Consider the following 13615-nt stretch of genomic DNA (forward strand, 5'->3'; position numbering starts at 1 on the left):
TTATGAATCTCCACAGTGGTTTAATTCCTTGTGTCACTCTTCAAAATACTTACAAGTAAGGGCAGGTTCAAGCAACTGAAGTCAGAAAAGTGTCACTGAACAACACCAGATGATACTATGCAAATAGGGTTAAATGATATAAGCACAGTTGGATATCTGGTGAGATTTACCTTCTCTACAGGGGGTATGTGACAAACTGCAGGGAATCGCAGTTTATTTTCCCACTCATTGCTGAAAGTGGAATATCTATGGTGAAAATAACAAACAAGAGAAACACAAATGATATGTTGATTTTCATTTACAAAATGAAATGTAAATGGTATGTTAAATGAGTTTATTACCCAATGCAATCTATAGTTTGGAATTAGTTAAATTGTGTAATGTAGTGGAAGGAAACACAAAGAACGCATGGTTTAGGAATCCTTTATAGTTTATGATGGTTCTAGCCCATTAAAAGCATTTTTTAATCATCCAAATCAAAATATGTTACTTCAAAATCAAGCAAGAGTTTTTTTCTACTGTATTTGATATTCAGACTTTGATGGCATGCATGGCCTCAGCATGCAGGAATACGTGAGCTATAGCATTGGGGAGGCACAGCTTCAATTCTTCACTTCATTGAGTTTTCAATGTCGATAGGAAAAATTGAAAAGACAGTCTCCATGGGTTGCTGTACTCCTTCTCGTGACCAGCTGAAGAGTACCATTGACAGAGCCCTGGGAGCAGGTTGTCTTGTTGCAGGAGTCGGTTGGCCCAGTAAGACCTGTAAGTGAGGAAAAGGATGATGTTTGGAATAATCTGACAGTTAAAGTGGTGGAGACAAAGACAATAATGGTGTTCAAAATTCAGTTGGATGCAGGACAGGGTGAGTTAGAATACTAGAGGAATGAGCTTCAGAGGACCAGTATCAATATAAGGTGGTTGCACATGCTTATATTTCAATTTTCAGTTCTAAAAGAGGGTATATACTAGGGTTGCCAACTCTGGACGTATTCCTGGAGGTTTAATTCATGACTTCCCGTCTCCAACCGCTCTGCTGCCATTGGTCGCCTGACATGTCCATCCTCGGGGCGCACTGCCTTCCAACGCCAATTAGAAAGCAAACAGGCTCTTCATTACCTGATTGGATGATTCTTGACTGTCAGTCAAACAGCCTTTTTTCCCCATTTATTTGAGTTAATTTTAAAGGCAGCATTTTATTGTGCTACAGGTCCCAAAGAATGTCCTGCTCTCCAGGGGTGTAACAAATAGCTTTTTGTAGAGCAATTGTAGGAATCCAGATTGAAGCACACTGTGGGAGTATTGATTTGCATTGCCAGTGAAGGGTCTTATTTACTCCCTGTTATCTCTGTGTCAGTAGATATTCAGTATTGAGTTCATAAAGAGACCACTCATTGTGACATTTGAGTTAGAAACATATCCTATCAGCGTGTGGGTGCTTGATGAGTCTGGTGTTTCCTTTCTTGATGTATTGATATTCAAAATGAAGAGGTCTATCTGGGACCGTAGCCTATTCTGAAACCTGCGGGAGAATGGGACACTAAGTCTGATGTAATTATCCTGGGAATTTAGTAAATGACGTAATTAATGTCCAATATCGGATACATTGAACCTAGTTAGAAGAGAGAAAAACACCAACAATTTTAATAAGAATACTCTGGATGGAAACCTTATAACAGAGAAAATGAAATTTTCAGAAACCATATCAGAATCTATAATGCAGTTATGAGAGATAAAGAGGGTAAGCAGGACTCTGTGCTTTGGTCAGTTTATTTTTTAGTCATTTTCGGAATGTGGATGCTGCTGGTCCAGATGTGAAGCCCAAGTGATATGAGACCTCTTGATGTCTTTCGTGCAGTTGGGAGTCAAATCAGTAACCTGACTCCAGAGCTATGCTGCTGCTCTTGTGTCAGTGCACCCAAAACTGCTTTGCATCAATATGTATGTTGTATGAAAGCACCAGGGGTAAAAGTATCAGTACTGTTAGGACTGTCTATACATTTTCAATGTTCTATTGCAATGCAAATTAAATCACAATATTGTTAATCTTGTCTAAAAAGCAAGGCAAACACACAAGCAGGCAGAGTCATGCAAGGGGCAATCTTTTTCCCCAATGATAATGCATTTCTCCTTACTACCCTGTTGATAGGAAGTATGGACTAAGATGATGCAAAGTAAAAATAGCTAATGTTGTCTTATAGGCCTGTCAATATTTTGCCACAATACAGCAGGGGATTCCCATCAGAGTCAGCGACAATGGGAAATTTGGCAGTTTTCTTTCAAGCTAAATTTCAAATAATAATTCACCAAAAGTAAGCATTTCTAAAATTCTAAGGGTGCTAAATTGGGCCGTGTAGCGGCCGTTGTTTCGGCGTTACATGGCCTTTCTGACATCCAAGATGGTGTCTTGGATGCGCATCCACTTTTCCAGCATGATGTGCACCAGACGCCATCTTGGTATAGGAGTTAACGCATGCGCTAATACCGAACGCTGGAAGCATGTAAAGTAGGGAGAAAATGCGTGCAATCAGTGTGCAAAGCTGATTTAAAGTGATAGACACCATTTTCAACCTTAACGCTCAACTCAATGTACAGTCTTAACCCTGACCATCTGAACGTGTCTTACAGAGCCTGAAGGACCCCCCACCAGCGCTATTTAAAGGGGCCGTGCAGGTGTTGCAGGTTAGTTGTTGGATTATTGCTTCTGGTGGAGTAGGAAGTGTTTTTTCTAGCTCCCTATTCTTACTGAGAGTTCCTAGACTACTTTTGAGAGTTCTTTGGCAGGTATTGCTTTACGGGTTAGAAAGTTACGACTGTGGTTGAACAACATTCCTGCCAACCACGGGCGATCTGCTAGGGCTCCCGCTGGGCATTGAGCACGACTGGGAGCATGCAGAGAGGCCGCGCATAGCAGGTCAAGCTGCAAAGAAATGGAGGACGAGGAGGTGCAGGGCACTGAGTAGGAGGCCTTACCCATTGAGGGCCTTCCGCGACCAATACTCTTACCTCAACATGACCGAGGAGGATTGCAGCCGACGCCTGAGGTTCACCAAGGAAGCCGTCACTGAGATCTGTCAACTGGTGCGGCCGCAACTGCAGCCTCAGAGCAGGGCGAGGACAGCATTACCTGTGGCTGTGAAGGTCACAGTGGCACTGAATTTCTACGGCTCAGGAGCATTTCAGGCCTCTGCTGGCGACATGTGCAACATCTCGCAATAGTGCACTACTGCATAAGGGAGGTCACAGACGCACTGTACCACATGAGGAACAGGTCCATTACCTTCCCTCTGGACAGAGACAAGCAGAACAAGTGAGCAAAGGGTTCGCCAGCATTGCTGGCTTCCCCATGGTGCAGAGTGCCATTGACTGCATGCATATTGCCCTGCGTGCCCCGCACATCAACTCAGCCGCCTTCGTCAACCGATAGGGCTTCCACTCCCTCAATGTGCAGCTGGTGTGCAACCACATGCATCGAATCATGGAGGTCGATGCCCGCTACCCTGGGAGCAGTCACGACGCCTTCGTCATGCGGCAGTCCAACGTGCCAGCTATCTTTCACCCGACTCGGCAAGTCAAAGGCTGGCTACTGGGCGACAAGGGCTATCCCCTCATATGTGGCTCATGACACCGGTCAGGAACCCACACACGCATGTACAGCAGGCCTAGAATAAGAGCCATGCTGCCACACGCAAAATCGTGGAGCACACCATAGACCTCCTTAAACAACGCTTCCACTGCCTGGACCGGTCAGGAAGAGCCCTGCAGTACTCCCCTGAGCAGATGGGCAGATTTGTGGTGGTCTGCTGCATGCTGCACAACCTTGCCGCATGAGGGACCAGCCTTTACCACCAATGATTGCAGAAGACCCCGAGCCAGACGTGGAGGAGGAGAAGGCTGAGGAGGAAGAGGCAGAGGAGCAGGAGGAGGAAGAGGCTGAGGAGGAGGAGGAGGAGGAGGAAGTGGAGTCAGAAGAGGAAGTGGAGGAAGACGCAAGGGTGCAACAGGAACCACATGCCTTGTCTGCAAGGCTCTGCGTGCTCGCCTGATCCGTGCCCGCTATCATCTCCAAACTCATCAACAGTCCTACACTCCCCACCTTTCCCTCCCACAAGACAATCAAATCACCCTCAATCTGATTACACATTGGTGTCCATCTCTGCTCATTGCCTAAATAAAAAACCCCTATTCTAGTGCTTCCCCAGGAGCATGGGTGGTGAGAGGCTGCTGGCCGTCAATGGAGGAGAGTGCAGATGGCCTTGGAGGACGACCTCAAGCAGCTCTGGGCCAGGAGGGCCCGGCTTCAGACTGCTCCATCTCAGCATGGGCTGCAGCAGTCTGGCTTGGCTGGCCGAGAGGCAACAACAGGGGCACTGGCGGAGTGGCAGGGTGGGAGCAGGAAGGCTGTTGTCCCTGCGCACTTGTGCTCGGTGTCTCACCACGTGCAGATCGCTCCTCTAACCTAACCTCTAAAGGACGCGCAGTGTCAGTCTCTGAGCTGGTGGATCAAGTGTCAGATCGAGTGAATGTGTGACTTCAGTGTCCTCCTCCTCCTCCTCGACTCGTGCCGTCACGTGTTCTTGGGTATCTGCAATGACAAAGGGAAACAGATTGACTTCTGGAATGGGGAGAGGAGCAAGTAAGACGTGTGTGCCTACAGCATGTGAAGCACATGAGTCAGAAAAGATTATGGGAGGAGGGAGATGTGGAAAAGGAGAAGGAGCATTAGATATGCAGAGACCCCCTTCATCGGGTCCTCCAGCGCGGCATGTTGTGACAGCTGCAGTGACGACCCGCCCAATGATCCTAAGCACTGTCTCCTCTAGGGGGGGTGAGGACATGTAAATGTGCCCATCCAGCCTCAGGTCCCTCCTGCTGGCGGGTGTTATGCGCCACCTTCTCCTGCAAGACAGAGGGCAGTGTGTCAGTGAGCATCCTGCAAGGTTTGTGGGTGATGTGCCTGTCATGGTCGAATAGCTGCCAGTTTGTGTGACTTGTGAGTGGTGGTTGTGTGGCCTGCAAGTGTGGTACTAAGTGCGGGTGAGATGTAGAATGCCGAGTGCAGCATTGCGTATGGATGGGCAGTGTTTGTTGGTGGGTGGGTGACGGGGAGTGTGATGCTTGGAGCAGTGGTGTAGTTGGTAGGATGTGCCACTTGACACTTGCATTCACTCACCTTGACCACTCGTGTCAGATCATTGAACTTCCTCCAGCACTGCACCCATGTGTGTGGTGCAGTGCTCCTGGCATTTACTTCCTGTGCCACAGCCTGCCAATGCCTGCAGAGCTGCAGTCTGGATGGTCTCTGGCCACCCAGCGGGTACATGTTGGCCTTCCTTTCGTCCACGCCTTCCACCAGGACCTCCAGAGCATCATCAGAGAAGCGTGGAGACCTCTCTCGTGCCAGTCCAGCTATTCTCGTGGCCATCTTTCCCTCCTGCAAGTAAGCCATGTACCTGCCGTTTGAAATGTGTGCCTGCACCTTTAAGAGGTGCAGGCTGCTGATGACGTGCGCTGGCTGCACGGAGATATCATGGTAAGTAGCAGGCAGCACAAAGTTCACATGCTGCATGCGTACCCCGCCCAAAACGGATCCTTATCCAATTTTTCCCCTATAATGTTTAAATTCAGACCAGCAGCAAAATATGCTTGGTGATCCTTCTTTTTGGAACACTTGCATAAATAAAATTCAGCTGATCAACACAAAAATAGTGCTCCTTTTTGTAATCTTTGCATTTATTTTTAATGCTGATCAAACCAAAATTGCTTAATTTATCATTTTCTATTTGTGGTATATCTATTTGGGATTAGATTTTCACAGCAAATCTGAATGGCCTAAATCCTAGCTAAAAGCATGTCCTGGGCAATTTGAATTGATAATGTTTCACTGCACATTACTTTGTGCTTTAGAGTTTGTCAGTCTGTCAGCTATTTTAGGCAGATGTGGCCTGTCTGGCACAACCTATGCTCCTTCCATGAGAACAAGGTGCAGCACAAGTACCATTGTGGGGATGTTCATGGTCAATAATAACATTACCATGCCAGAGTGTTCACTATTGTCTGCTTTTTCATTTGCAAGCAGGAAAGTAGAAACTTGTGGAGCTTTAAGAGTCCTAGGGCTCAATTTTCAAAGTAAAAAATGGGTGGGTTTGGGGGGGGGAAAGCATTGAAAATTGCCAGCATTTCAGACCCACCCCCAACCCGCCTCCAACCTGCCCTTTTCTGGTTTTCACTGGGGCGGGAAGAAGGGCGGGCAACCAGCCCGCTCCCATGAGGCGGATCAGGCCTTAAAACCTTTCCCGGAGGCTTCTGGCTCTTCCCGACGCCACATTAAAAAAACACAGGCTGCTGCCGCCCCCCCATCCCCTCCAATCGCCACCACTCCCCTGCCCCAGGCCACTATTTGCATTCTCTGGCCATCAATTCCTCATCACCACCAGCCACCAAGCACCCCCACCCGACCACCACTACCTCCTGACCTGGTCGTCCCCCACTTCATCACTTACCTGATGGCCGTTGCTGGTGTCGCAGTGGCCTGGTCTCCAAACATGCTTCGCAGACGAGCTGCCTCATACTCGTTGGCGGGATAGAAATTAGGCCCAAGTCCCAAAATCAGGGCTTCACCATTCAGACAAAGGGACTGTACCCTGCACCCACTATGTGCCCAAATTCTATGCTGAATGAGGCACTGTCAATAAGCATCTAGTGTGAGGTGAAGTTGATTTGTGTTAACATTTTCAGCCCACTCTGTCTATTTGACTGTAATGTACAGATTGACAATTACGTATTTTAATAGTTATTTTATTTCATTTCATAAATATAACAAGCAGTGAGAAATCAATTTACTTGATCTCACTTATGGCAGCACTGAATATATTTTGTGAAGACATCAAATGTGGTTCAGAGGAGTGTTACTTTGTAAGCTTTACACTTGTTAATTTTGCAGACTAATGATAATGATGGCTTTGCTTTTCATTCTAAATCTGGGCCAACTGTTTCCACCGCACTGCAAATCAGAACATTTATCTTTGCTTGCTTTCATACTTCAATATGTTCAATTTATGCATACATTGATTTTATTTTGTATTTATAAATAATCTTGTGATTCCTTTATTTAAAAATCCATAAAAAGAGAGCCTAAATATAAATGCCTCAGAAGGAGCAACATTATGCAGTTTGAGTGGAATGCTTGTATTTTAAGCTCTTATAAAATCAGATCTATTGTGTGTTAAATTTAAAGGTACCAAAATGAATGAGCACAGAAGTGAGCACCAGTTTGAACATTTCTCAGGGATTAACATTGATCTGAAATGAGCTTAATGTTCTACTGAAAACTCAAAGTAAATCATGTATAACATAAAACACAAAGCTGATGAACTTTCTCTTTGCAAACAAAGCAAAGAAAAAGCAACCATGAAACAGGTCAGTAAAAAAAAAATGGAGAAGGTTGATGCCCAAAGTAGATAATGATAGAAAACAAACCAGCAGTGGATTAGAGAAGGTGGGTGTGGAGGCAAAGGTTAATTACTAAAATAAGAAAAATGATTAAAATAGGGAACAACTTCTTGAAAGGAAACATATAAACTAATTTGCAGGTCATTGGAATAGAAAAAGGATAACATTTTCTCATTCGAGAGGAAAGTAATCCGGCAAATTAAGAGGCTGGGTGGCCCATACTGGAAGCAAATATTTTGAAAAGGTGAGGTCTATAATTAGCTTGTAACCTGGACTTTCCCATCTCTGATGATTATAGTTAGTGCTTGCAGTAAATCCTGGTACCTACCACATTAACCGTTAACTTGTTAGAATAGACCTTGAATGGTTGATGGTATTTAGCCCAGGAATAGGGTATGGTAGTATAGTAGTAATAGTACTGGAACTAGACAAGCAGCCAAGAGGTCAGGTGTTCAAATCCCACTGTGGCAAGTTATGAAATTGAATTTAATAGTACTGGCCCACAAATTACCAGATTTATCATAAAAATGATTCTCATATAAAACCCATCTGTTTCAGAGTAGAGAACCAGCTACCCCTACTTATGTGCATGCCCAGTCCCATATTATGTGGCTGACTCTTAATGCCCTCTGAAGTGGCCTAGCAAGCCAGTCAGTTGTAAAAACAATTACTTCAAGAAGAAAGCCCAACACCTGCTCAGGGCACCTAAGGGTGGGCAATAAATGCCTGAGAATAAAATAATGCTTACTTTACTTTAAATAGGTTAATGACTTGATTAAAATAGTGTGTGTGCACTGGAATTTTACACAAATGCACAAAAATCTGTACACTGAAATAAGGATAACTTAGCAGGACTTATCAGTATTTGGGCCACTTTGTTCTTAATTCCATGATGTGGAGATGCCGGTGATGGACTGGGGTGGACAAATGTAAGGAGTCTTACAACACCAGGTTATAGTCCAACAGCTTTATTTAAAATCACAAGCTTTCCACCTGATGAAGGAGGAAGCCTCTGAAAGCTTGTAATTTTAAATAAAGCTGTTGGACTATAACCTGGTGTTGTAAGACTCCTTACATTTCTTAATTACGTTATCCCATTGTTTTTCTATTGGCTTAAACCACAGCAGAAAAATCATAAAAATTATGAAAAGTAAAAAATGCTGAAACATTAGATAATACGCTAACTGTTACGAGGAAAATCCCAGCTGATATATGTTCAGTTGAGAAAAATAATAAAATTACAGTAACGTATAAGATTTAGGAAACAATTGATCAAAAACATATTTAACACGCATTAGGTAAATATGCAATAAATGTAAAGATTGGAGACTAAACAGATGCTTTTTTTTAAAGCTTTTTAAGCATTAAAGGAATGTTTAACAAAATGAGAAACCATAGGGCTTGTAAGTGAATTTGTGCCAGAAGATAGAATTTTCAAATGTTAGCTGCAGAAAATAATGCTATATAGCATCATTCTTTCAAACAAAAGGCAAATGAAGTAATTACCAAATCACTTGTTTTTCTTATATATATGATTTTGACAATCTGTGAAGGTATCTATGCTTGGATGAGTTAGGACAAGAACATATCCAAACAATGATAAATATACAAAAATGAGCAAGACTAACCGTGCGAGATGATAAAATAAGCAAAATATTTTATGAAGAATGCAAGCTGGAAAAATAAATAAATGATATTGAAAATTGGGAATTTACGTAGCACAGGAATAGGTTGGGTCTGGGAGAATGAACCAGGATTCCAAAACCCACCAATACCCGCAGCTTAGAAATCCTTGTGTATATAGAAATCCAGAAACTCGTACTCGTATTTAATTAAAGATTACTTGTTAAAGATGGAATAGTAATTTAATAGTATTGAAGAAAATATGCACACTTGCTAAACTTATCCTGGATTTATGTTATTTCAGATAGCAACTCGAAGTTTCAAAATTTCAAGGGCTGCTGAGGTCCAGAGAACCTATCAAAAATGTACATCAGAAACTAATGTGCTTAAGTCATTTGTCCCCAGTCTATGTATTTTATAATGGTTCTTAACTTTTTTCAAACTAAGCATTGGTGATAAGTATGTAACTCAATTTATATACTCAAAAAACTAACATTTGAGATTCTAAGATCCTAAATCCTTTCAATACCTCCAATTATGTCACTTCTTGGCTGATTTTGAGGCCCTGGCACAAAACATGTGGCCACTTATGACATTGAAGAATTTCCTATCCTTCCTCCCATCTGAGGAGAAACTGGTCTCATTGTACTACTTTATTTTAATAATGAATCCAGTGAGCAACCACCATCTTTGAGAAGCAGATTTGGGTACTCACATTTCAGAGGAACAGAGGGATGCTATCTGCTTGGTTCCACATAACATAGAAATGACATGAGGGAGGGCAGCTGAAAATACTGCACAGATTTAAATACACCCCCTCCCGCTTTCAAAAGTGGAACCCACAATTGCCTAATATGTGTGGCTGAGTCAACATCTTCTCTCACATTTGCTCCCTGGTTTAGCCATATTGGTCCGCTACATTCAGAAGAATGGCTGTTTGACTCCTGACCAAACTCAACAAATTCCAATATTTGCAAGACCTCTCTGTGGAGATCTCTCTCAACCCTGCAACAGGCTGTCTGCTTGATCTCTTACTATTTACTGCATAGCAGAGTCTCCAAAGATTTGTATCTAGGTCCTCTGAAACCTACCCTAGTCAGAGATAATTGTGTTCATACTTAGACTGAAGATAATAGGCTTCTTCAGACATTATTTTTGACTCCAGTAAGAAGAAATAATTAAATGTAAATGTGAGTAAACATGATTCATCTATCAAAACACAGATCTGTGTTTTATGGTTTATTCAACTGTCCACACCTAATGTAGCATTACATACCAAAAGTAAGAAAAAATACAAATTTGTTGTGTAGCCAGCAAAAGAGAAAACCCTTTCACTATATATATGAAATTAAAGTAGTTAATATTTGTCGTAAGTGTGAACTGGACATGTCCAAGGAACTGTACCTTTTAAAAATAGATTAACACTGAATGCATGAAAAGCTCACAATTAGAGACTGCATCAATATTTATTTAAAAGTACATTTCCAGATGGTGTCTGATATTGCTTGACCCACTAGAAGCTTGGCTGAAATTATGTCACTTGTCACTTATATGATGCCTGGTGATGATGTTCCAGCTTAGGGTCTACAGAAGCAAACTGTCTCCGATTCAAACCGGAGTTAGAACTGAAAATCCTTTGCCTGCATATTTTAAGAAGAAAGAAGACAAGCAACAACAGTCTATGTATGGTGTGTAACGTGAGGAGGAGTTTAGGTCCCGGCAGCTTATGTCACCAGTCAAAGTGCTGAAAAGTATTCCCCTGCTACTAGTAATTCCCACCTAATGAACAGCAGGACATGCTTAACAGTAATATCTTGAACAACTGGCTAAAAAGGGTTGTTGCACTCTCTGGATTATTCAGGGCTCTGGTAGACAAATTGCTGTAGGTATAAAGACCTTTATGCCTTGAACAGTCTTAAAACAGGTTGTTCTTATTGACATATTTCCTGATAGCTTCAAACTACTGTAGTGGCAACTGTCATTGAGTATTTTTTAAAATTAGAAATCTTACAGAAGTATGGGGAAAGATGTTAAAGTAAAATTGTAAGATCATCGGGTAGAAATTGGATCTTGTTGCGCCTGTTTAACGGGTGCAAAACGGACACAACAAGGCCTAATTTTGGGGACCAACGTCCTGCTCCCCAAGGATTCCTAAAAAAATGTCTGAACCAAAATTGTGTCAGACCATTTTTCAGGCGTGCCTGGCAACTGGCTAAAACAGGCTCCTCAGATATGTAAACGGGGTGCCTAGTGCCTATTTTAGGCCCCCTAGCCAAAATTGGTCTGCGATGAGTGAGGCAGGTATCGGGCTTGCCAGCTCAGGATTTTTCAACGGCTGCTGCGGCCTAAGCAGTAGCCACCAACGATAGTTTTTAAAACGATAGTTTTTAAAAACGATAGTTTTTAAAAAAATTCTTGTGGAGCCAGTGCTCCTCCTGGCTCCACACCACTCCTGAGGGCTGTTGCTGGCCCACAATCAACCCCCTTACCCCCTCCCTGAGACTTAATGGCAGATGGCCTGAAAATCAATTCAGCAGCCAGGTGAGCTGCTGGCTCCTGTCATGCCTCCATGTTATTTAGATTAGGCCAGCCTTGGGCCTCCCGGTTCGGGCGTGCGTTGAGGCCACATCGTGGCCGTCGTGCCTGTGATCGGGCGCCAAAGAATTTCCACCCCATTATGTCTACATTTATAATTTCACTATAAACAACAAAAAGAGAAAAAATAATCCATTTCCTCACACATCATATAATTCTTTAGTTATCTTTTTTGTAGGCCTGCCCCATCTGTGGGAGGAATTGTTTTTCTTCTGATTAGCTGAAATAATCCAGATGTGTGAAATCATACAAAGATGACAGCATATAATCTCAGTGGAAAAGACCTTTATAACTTAAACATGTGACATGATATAAATAATAGGCTACTATTCTGGCATTTATGCTGTCAATAAATATGTATGTGTTTATAAAAAATACTTACTGTTCTTCTGTATACGTTATTATTTAACAGAAAGATCATTATTTGTTAAATTTTTAACTGGCGGGTTTCAAACCAGCTGATAGACATTGGACTTACATGCGTCCAGTGAATACGTGACTCTTCTTAAAAGTTCCTCGGTGAACGCAACGATTCATTTGCCACTTTAAGAAAAATACTTACTGTTCTGTGTGCATTTACTGAATAAAACATGCCAACAGCAACGGGCATCACTGAATTTATTTCTGAATGTATCATCGCATTGAAAACTCTTTTTTAAAACACTAGTATCAATAAAGATTTGATTATTCCATTATTGAAAATTGCTTTGTGGAGGACACATCCACAAAAAATATCGCTCGTTACACTGGTCGGCTAAGGTAGTCCAGATGTCTGAATCAAAAAAAAAATGATAATGCATTATCTCTACACAAAAGATCTTTGTAACTCACAAATATGGGATATGATAGGAATGAGTGAGACAATTAAAGTTGTGTATTAAAAACAAAAAAACCCAGCCACATCAATGTAATGCAATGATTTCCTTAATTAACTGCTAACAATAATCATATTTTGGGAATGTAAAATTAATTTTAGTTATCAAAAAAATAAAAATGGAATAGTTGCAGCCTAACATATGTGCACATTTTCGGGTTCAACATTGATGTCTAATTATCAAGTTACAGCTTTAAGTGAGACACGGTGTTCCTAATGATAAATGGAACCCTGATTGCTCAGCTTTACTGTAATCACTGATAGAGTGTAACTAAAGCTTTATTATATTTTCTTCAAAACGTAAAAATGAATACTGTGTACATTAAGCTTTTATTCTGTGGATTGTAGGGATATAGTTTAGATGATGGGCAGATGTAAAGCCCAATGTTTATAAAGAATCAGGTTCAATTTGAATCAGTCATTCATTTCTTGTGTTGTCTAATGATTATAACATGATTGCAGAGTTTATTTTGTAAGTGGCAGTGAAGTAGAAAAAATGAAATACAGATGGTTAGCATTCTCTGGCAATAAATTGACCTTTGGATTGTATAGTTCTTCAAACGTGACAAATTTGGCATGCTTTATTGAATCCAACTAGCATTACTTGACTATCAACATAATTATTAAGTGGTATTACAAATCTCTTGATGTGTTCATTGATGTGTCCAATACCTTTCATTTAAAAAGCTTGTCACTATAAGATTCTCTCTAGGTATACTTTCAAATACAGATTGGCAAAAGGCCAACCTGGATGTTACCTACAGCAACCATTATACATTTTTTGTTCAAAGTCTGAGATGAAAAATTATGAGTAGAGGGAGCTCTTGCTGTAGATACCACACAGCAGGGCTGCATTGTCAGCTTAGCTCAATGAAGCGGACTTACCTATGAGACAGACGGTTGTGGGTTTTAGCACTTCTCCAGGTTTTTGAGCACAAAATCTAGGCTGACACTTCAGTGCAGTACTGAGGGGACGTGGCATTGTCAGATGTGCTGTCTATTAGATGAAATGTTAAACCAAGGTCCCGTGTGCCTGTTCAGGTTGGCATAAAAGATCCTTTGGTACTATTC

The 13615-nt window shown here is 41.9% G+C and overlaps 1 long non-coding RNA gene across 1 annotated transcript in view; it reads right to left on the reverse strand.

Annotated features, from left to right (window-relative positions):
* Nucleotides 1-416: 416 nt before the first annotated feature.
* The window catches only part of LOC137323324 (uncharacterized), a 115932-nt gene continuing 102733 nt past the window's right edge, over nucleotides 417-13615 (reverse strand). The window contains exon 4 of the long non-coding RNA XR_010963348.1: nucleotides 417-763. This is a non-coding gene — a long non-coding RNA (uncharacterized lncRNA). The remainder of the gene's footprint in view (nucleotides 764-13615) is intronic.

The sequence above is a fragment of the Heptranchias perlo genome, chromosome 7, assembly GCF_035084215.1.
Source record: "Heptranchias perlo isolate sHepPer1 chromosome 7, sHepPer1.hap1, whole genome shotgun sequence".
NCBI classification, from domain to species: Eukaryota; Metazoa; Chordata; class Chondrichthyes; order Hexanchiformes; family Hexanchidae; genus Heptranchias; species Heptranchias perlo.